The sequence below is a fragment of the Solanum dulcamara genome, chromosome 4, assembly GCF_947179165.1.
Source record: "Solanum dulcamara chromosome 4, daSolDulc1.2, whole genome shotgun sequence".
Classification (NCBI taxonomy): Eukaryota; Viridiplantae; Streptophyta; class Magnoliopsida; order Solanales; family Solanaceae; genus Solanum; species Solanum dulcamara.
The window spans coordinates 18,295,417-18,304,286 of NC_077240.1; the positions used below are offsets into that span (position 1 = coordinate 18,295,417).

The window sequence follows — 8,870 nt, forward strand, 5'->3', positions numbered from 1 at the left end:
GGATAACTGCGTGATCCTACCAGTACACCGTTGTTTTGTGTACTGATACAACTCTTGCTCTGCCTTTTGTTGAGTACAGGGCATATTCAGCAGATTGCAGAGACACCTAGGTTGGAAGATTAGCAAGTTGTTCGAATTTAAAGGATGAGCTATTCTGTCGTGCTGCCGTTGACTTTTCTATCTATCTCAGTTTTTCTTTCGGGACTCAGATGTTCAGGCAATGTCCTGTTTAATTATTTGTTTCTATTTGGAGTTGTACTCCTGTTCTAGATTTGTTAGTTAGAGTTTTGGTATGATGACTTTCGACTCCTAGGAGGTGTTTACTTCCGCACTTCATTGTTATTAACATGGTTGGCTGAGTTTATAGGAACTCAGCATTATCTTTGATTTATTCCTGTTTTCGCAAGTCATTAACTGTTATCTCCTAAAGTTTGATAAGTTGGTCTGTAGAAATGGTTCTCACATTGGAATAAGTATTTGTGGTGCCAGTCACGACGGGTTTGAGTCGTGATAATTATATTGCTAAAAAAATAATTTTTATAGATGGAAAATCAGAAGGGGCAAGTATGAGTTTTTGTTAGATCCCCATTTATGAGTTGGGTTATAATAAAGTTGGTTGATTTAAAATAGGTCAATAGAAAGATATCATAAAATTAATATTTTTGTAATATTCTTTTTAAGTATATCGGGTCAAAATACGAATCATATGTGATTTTTTTTGAGAAAGCTTTAAAATTTGGACCAATCAAATTAGACAACGTAATAAATAAATATTTAATGATTTTACTTTAGGGAAGGTATTAAAAATAAGGACTAATATGAGCGAAAAAGTTAATATCGAGTATATTTTTGAACCAAAAGATTGATGTTACAGATAACAGTTGGAAAAAATGTTAGTTAACTTTTGAGCGAGCTCCCCTTGCATGCAATGATGTGGTGATAAATCTATCATTCTAATTCAGTGCTCTCCGAACCGTGCGGGAAGGTTTGGTGGCCAAAAGACCAATTGTGAAACTATTTACCTAAATTGGACCCATCTAAACTATTTACCCTTAATGGACTCATGACCAAACTATTTATCCTCTTACCCTACTTTCTACTTTTTATATCGCACATGACCCCAGCATAACGTCAGCATCACTGTTATAAATTAATCATCTTTCATAATCCATTAGTATATCGATACCATATTTGTATCACATAAGACTGAACTTAATTTTCTGTGATACTTCATCGGTATACTGATACCCTATGAGTATCATATAGAATTGAGCTCTTTTTTTAAGAAAAAAAATCAAAATAACATAGAGAAAGTTATTAAAGTCACAATCTTATTTATTAAACTCTAAATTAATAGAAAATATATTCTTTGTGATACTCCGTCGATATATTGATACCATATTGGAATCATATAGAAATGAACTTAATCTTCTGTTATACTCTGTCGGTATATTGATACCCTATTGTTATCATATAGGGTGGACGCTAATGTCAGCGTACGAAATTTAAAATAAACTTATCCCATTTAAAAATAAAAAGGGATATGAAAGTAATAATGTATTTAAGGCTAAATATTTTTCCTATTTGGAGTATAAGTGTTCTTTTTCCAAAGTAAAATGAAAAATTGGCATAGCATGACAACTTATGGACTTAATTGGCAATAAATAGCCCATTTTAAATTTTTTTAGCAATTTTTTAAAATATTTATTTGGCATTAAATAGCCACATTTCTTTTTTCTTGAAAACAGATTCTTTTTTTCTGATTTTTTCTCTCTATTTCCTAGCACGTTTACTTTTATTGTTTCTTTTTTCTCTCTCCTTATAATTTGTCAATCATATTTGTCATTATCACCCAAACTATTTGCACAAAAATAGGGCAAATATTATTTTATATATATATAGAAAATATTCACATATTTTTCAGCTTCCCTTTTTTTCCTCCTTCTTTCAAGTGTTAGATTTCTATCTTTTTCTCAAAAATATCTCCATTAGAGATCAATCATAGCAGTAACTCTTCATAATAAGTAATTCAAATCATATTAAATCTTTTTTTATAATGATTGTCTACATTATTTTCAAAAATGTTGAGGATTTCTACATTCTTTATCCTATAGTTGGATGCAAGTTTTTTTTTTCATAAATATATTCTCAAAAGAGAAAATATGTAAAAAGTAATGAAGATTGCAACAACAATATAAAATTCTTGGAGGAAATGGTGAATTGAAATGGCGATGAGTTTGAAAATCGTCAATTATGGATATGGATAATTATTTTAATTTGAAAATTTTTCACCTTCAACATCGATTTCAACACATGTAAACTTACTTCAATACTCGAGTCGAAGAAAAATTTGAATCTTATTTAATGTGAAACATGAATATATTCGTATACATTTAGACAAAACTCTATAACAATCTAAGTATACATCTTTGAATTGAATGTATATACATTAGATATTATGTATAGACAGTTGAAAGTTTGTATACAAATCTAATTATATGCATCAAAATATTTTAATATATTTATACACATCAATAGCGCAAAAATATACTTATGTCTACTAATAATATATACAAACAAAATATAAATAATGTATACATTATAATGCGAATGTATACTTGATTAAACGTATACTTGATCAAATGTATTCATTTGAATACAAACTTATTTCAACGTTCATCACATACTAAATATAAATATAAGCATATATTGGACGCCTTCGATTTTTATTTTCTTAAAAAAATATCGCGTTGTAATTGATCTCTAATGGAGATATTTAAGAGAAGAAGATAGAAATCTTAAAACTTGAATGAGGAAGAAAGAAAAGAAAGAGGGGGGGAGAGACGGTACTAAATATTTTTTATATTTTAGAGAAAATAATAATTTGAAGAGAGAGATTGGTGTGAATATGAATTTACTTCCCTATTTTTATGCAGAATACATGTATGGTTATTAAATGCCAATTCTTTTTAGGCTTTTATTTGCTAAATGTTTATTAGGCTAAAACATGCAAATTTAATCTAAAAGTTGTATATATGTGTCAATTCCTCAAATAAAATACAAAGTCCAATCCATAGTTCAAGAAGTCTTTTTAGTCCAACCCAAATTAGCCCGCTAATTGGGCTGTGAAGCTTCTCAAGCACCCCAAATTAGTTTGAGTCATCGCCGTATAAAAGAACAAATGGAAATTTAAAAGGAAAAATTACTTAATTGAGTGCTTTTTAAATATTAATTATTGATTTTAGCGATATTTTTTATTTATTATAATTTATAGCAATACATAACAATATTATGATAAATCTACACTTGTATTAAAAGTGAATTATGCCTACAATATAGATGTATTATAAGTGTTTTAAAATATATATTATATTTGTGTAGTAAGAAATTGACATAATGTATTATAAATCTATTAAAGTATGTGATAAATGTATTATCTATCTATAAAACTTGTATTATATATGTTTTATAAATAGTTCTCTACAATATGTATTAAAACTGTATTATAAATGTATTATAAGTGTTCAGTGGATTTTTTTTTTATTGCTATAGATGGTAAATATTTTCTTAATATTGTATATTTATGTAAGTTTCCCAATTTAAAATATATAATCATCAAGGTCTTTCTTTAGGGTAATCTCATTTAATTATAATCAGATGTATATTCTCCAACAATCGTAGTGCTTCAGATTTTTATTTAGAATATTCAATAATTTAAAGTCATCCAAAAAAAAGAAGATAAATTAAAGTCAAAGGTTACTATAATTAAGGTTGATGCAATTTATCTTAAATTAATAGACATCAGGTTCCATCAAGGGGCGGAGCTAAAATGTGAGTTATGGATTGGACTAAACTTAGTATGTATCTTAAAAGTTTAGATATATATATAAATTTATTAATTCAGAATTTATCAACTTAAATATATTAGAATTCAGAATCAAAAACTCAAATACTTGCTCTGCCTCCGAAACATATTGTTTCTTTGTGCATTTGTACGGGGAAAAGTATTTTCCTAAAACATTATATTTTCCGGCTCATTTGCTAGTTAGGTTTTAAAAAAATGTAAAATATGGTAATTAATGTATGAGGAGAAGAAATATGATAAAAGCTTTGTAGATTTAGAGTACTTGGAATATAAAAAGAATATTGTTTCTACTCATATATGATCATGACCACTTTTAAGGAAAAATATTTTTCTCAAAAAAACATTTTTTTGCAATTCAATTTTATGCGAAAGAAACTATTGTTTAAAACAAGTCGTATATATTTATGGAACTATAAATTACTTTATTTTCGCTAAAATTAAAATGCATCATGAAAAGAAGCAATAGTTACTTCATCCGTTTTAATTTGTTTGATCTACCTTCATTTTTGACAACTCATTTTGTTAGTGCAAAAAGAGAAAAAGTATTATACATCTTGCACGTATATTATTAAATATGTTATTAATATAGGCGGAGTCCATCGGTGACTTCCTAAAGTTGGCACCAACTTTCATTTAAACACCTCAACTAGACTTTGTTATTTTAGACACCTCAATTAAGGCCCTGATATGTCATTTTGACACTTTGTGCTGACTTGGCACATTACGTGTGCTGCACCCATTTTAAGCGTGTGAAGAGCGTTTTTTCTTTAAAAATATATATTATTTTTTGTTGTTGTTCTTCTTCTTCATTTTTAGCTACCATTATAATATATTTCTGCCATCAACACCATAGCTGCTACTTACCCCTCATTTTCATCAACACCATATCTGGCATTTCTCCGATTTCAACACCATAAATTTTCAATGAAGTTAGAACACATATATATTTAGCGTGCTTCTAGTAGCTACATTTTGAGAAGAAATTTCTTTAAACTCATCCAAGTGCCGCCGCCATCATCAATACCTCCACCACTTCAATAACCATTTTCTTCATCTATTTTAGATCTAAAAACTATCACAATTATTTTCGCTTTTTTTTAATTTTAAAATTCAATATCGTCATTATTACTACTTTGCTCACCTAAAATAATGGTGAATACCACCACTCTTCTTCCTGCCTCCCTTTCTCATCCCATAAACACATAAAGTTATGCCACAAAATATTTTGTTCTATAAAATAAATAAAATTTTATTTAAAACATGATCAAATCGAAAAAAAAAAGAGATGCTGAGGTTTGAAGAATGGCGGACATTGCTGGCCAAGGTTTGGGTGGGTGGAGTTGGAGAAGACGACGGAGGGGTGGGTGGTATTGGAGAGACCACTGATAGGGTGTGGGGGTTAATAGAAGTTGTTAATTTTTTTTTAAAAAAAAATATTATTTGGATAAAAAAATGTCACGTGTTATCAAGTTATTGGTCATTTTTTTATACTCAAAAATCATTATTTGATAATTATTTTTGATCTATATATGTCACGTGTCTTTATTTAATTCATTACTTTTGATACGTCATTGGCGAGTGCATTACACACACTTAATATATTTTGGTGATTGTCAAAAAAGTGTCAAAATGGCACATCGGGGCCTTACTTGAGGTGTCTAAAATGAACAAACCTAGTTGAGGTGTCTAAGTGAAAGTTGATGCCAACTTTAGTGGGCTGGTTCCGCCATTAATATATTATTCCCCTTATGAACTGATCTCAAATCAGGACTCTCAACGTGTCTTTGTCGTGATGAGCATAACATCTTGCACTACATAAATTTGTTTAATTTATTTTCAAAAATTAGAATAATAATAATAATAGTAATAAATAAAAGCATAAGATACATGTGCTTAAAACGGAACCAACATATTAATTTCAAAAAAAGTAAATTTTTAAAAAACTAATTAAATGTAGGAACTTGGTCGCTATATATATAGTCCAAGGGTATAAATAAACATAGTTAATGAACCCTTCCATTCATCCATAATAAATCCCTACTATTAAGTGAAAGTTCATCCAAATGAATATTAATACAGCTAATGCAACCATCTCTTTATCTGATTTTGATTTTCTTGAATCAATAAAGCAACATCTTCTAAATGATTTCGATTTTTCTGAATTTTTTACGCCTATGAATTTAACCAACGTTGAATTACCTAATAGTCCTAACTCAAGTTTTGGTAGCTCCCCTTCAATTGAATCCCATGAAAAGTCCGAATCGGAGGAGGAAATAAAGGGGCCTATGGTGGTGGCGCGTGAAGAAAATGCGTTGGGAGATTGGAGGCGGTACATAGGTGTGAGACGGAGGAAATGGGGGACGTTCGCGGCGGAGATAAGAGATCCAAATAGGAAAGGCATGAGGCTATTATGAGACCCCGGAGCATGCAGCATTGGCTTATGACCAAGCTGCATTCAAGATTCGGGGCTCGAAAACTCCATTAAATTTTCCTCACTTAATCGGCTCCGACATGCCCGAACCGGCTAGATTAACAGGGAGGCATCGTGCGCGCTCGCCCGAGCCATTGGCTTTTTCATCGGCGTCATCGGGAAACGAGACAAGGAAAAGGAAAATAGATGTGATAAATTCCATAGCTAAATCGAAGTATTTTTGTCATAGCTATTTGCAAGAACAAAATTAAGTGTTCTTTAGTATAATTTGTGTTCAGTATTTATCTATTACTAGTTTATTTTGGCACATTTTGATGTGATTCCAAAAGAGTTTCCAAGGGGAAAAAATTTAATACTTTTTCAGCTCTTGGAAAACATATTTTGCTATCGTTTTGAATAATATGTTTTACGCATAAGGGTCAGATATATTCTTTTACTATTAAAAATAGTTTAAATTTATCATTCATTATACTTTTGATTCGAATATACTCCTCCAGTTATACTTTTGGGTCAAATATATCCCTTTCATTATATTTCGGCACAAATTTACTCTTATTTTTAACGGATGATCAGAAAATCATATGTAAAGGTAAAAAATGTCCATTACAGTTGTATAACTATAATCAACATAAAACTTCACGATTATAATTTACCACGCAAAACACCAATTATATTAAAAGCTTTTAGAGTGAGGAGAGAGAAAAATTATGGAGGCAATTTACCACAGACAATTGAATTCAGTACATAACAAGTTTATTAAACTTCACAGGTTTAAATATACACAGGGAGTTAACAAAAGAGACGTGAAAGAAACATAGTGTGAAAATTTTCAATTTTTGCTTATGTTGCTAACAAGTGACACTGGGTTGGCATGGCTAATATTAAACTACTAATAAGTCAAAATCGTGCCAAAATATAATAAGAGGGTATATTTGGTCCAAAAATATATTGGAAGAGGCATGTTTGGACCAAAAATATAACGAAGGGTATAGTTAAATTATTTCTAATAGTACAGGGTCATCTTTGACCCTTCTCCGTATGGTTTAACACCTTAATTTTTCTAAAATAAATATTTTTTAAAACATAAAACAGAAAACTATAGAAGTGCAGTTAGTACTTCAGAGTATAGATTTGTCATTTGTGCATCTTGCCAAAAGTATCAGTTTCATTTATCGTAGCCCATACTTCTCATTATATAGTATACACTATGAACTTTTTTTTATTTTTAAATAGTAGAATATATACTATCCTTCTGAAAGTTCATGATAAGAAAGTTGATTTTCATTAAACTGTTGCACAATTTCCTTTAAGAGAGAGAGAGCGGTGAGAGAGATGAGAGAGGCGTGCGAGAGAGGGAGAGAGGAAGAGAAATACAGGAAGAGAGGCGAGAGTTTTTTTTCTGTTTAATATCTCAAATAGTGATTGTGAATTGTAAATACTTAACTATTGCTATAAATCTCTAATTATGTCTAAATGATAGTTTTTTTTGAAATTTTCTCAAACAAATTTAAATTATATACAAAGAGTGTTAAATTAGATATGAAGGTAAAACATGAGCTAATTTTGAAAGCATTATTGGCGCCCCACTGATATAAAGTGTAATTATCTCATATTTTATCAGTCGACCAGTTTATTTTACCGCAGATATTTTTTTTATATTTTTGGTCAAAATGGACATAGCAATAAATAGATAAGCATCATTATAAAATACTAAGGGACCTGATTCATCAACCACTATTTTGTTAATCATTAAAATCAGTTTTAACTAAGTCCACCATAATCTCAATTTTAAACTCCAGGTACACATGGGGATAATTTTAATAATAGTGTATATGTTCACATTCAATATTTTCAAGGCATGTGTTGAAGAGTAAATTGAAAGTCATAGATTTCAATCCAATTCTATTTTAATAAATAAATAAATTATAATACTTTATATTAATGAATAAAATTACAAACACCAAATAAAAAAAAACACGTGCGCATATAATGTGTAATTAATTAACTACCTGTAGAACCATAAAATTGACATGTCAATTTCGGATATCTTTGAAAATAACAGTATTTATTGTTATTAAATTGCTACATGTGACACAATAATTTAATATTGTATTATAGAGATGATATCTGATGGTCAAATTGTAAGAATTCAAATTTAAGGTAAGTCATTGTCAATGGATGTCCTCACTAAGAAAACTAGTTTACTAGCCAATTATATTTCATGTTATTCCCTCGTGCATGGACTTAACTATTGTCCAATTAATTTTAAGACCGTTGAAAAACTTAGAAAAAGCTTATTAGTTTATTAAAAATACAAAAAAAACTTAAGAAATTCTCGCTCTGATCTTATTAAGAAGCAAATAAGATTAGAGTATATTTCTTTAAGCTGCACATATTTTTATTCTGATAATTGTATAGCTTAAAGGGGATGTAGATTATGCCCAAGACATAGTACTTTCTGATAAGGTCATGAGTTAAAAGAAAAGTAATAACAATTTTTTATGTTTGGCAAGTTTCTAAAGGAGTTCACATGACAAAATAAGCAAAGAGAAGAGGGTCATGATAAAGCGATGG

The 8,870-nt window shown here is 29.5% G+C and overlaps 1 pseudogene; it reads left to right on the forward strand.

Moving 5' to 3' along the window:
* The first annotated feature begins 209 nt into the window (after positions 1–209).
* On the forward strand, positions 210–6,547 carry LOC129884058 (ethylene-responsive transcription factor 2-like; annotated as a pseudogene).
* The last annotated feature ends 2,323 nt before the right edge of the window (positions 6,548–8,870 follow it).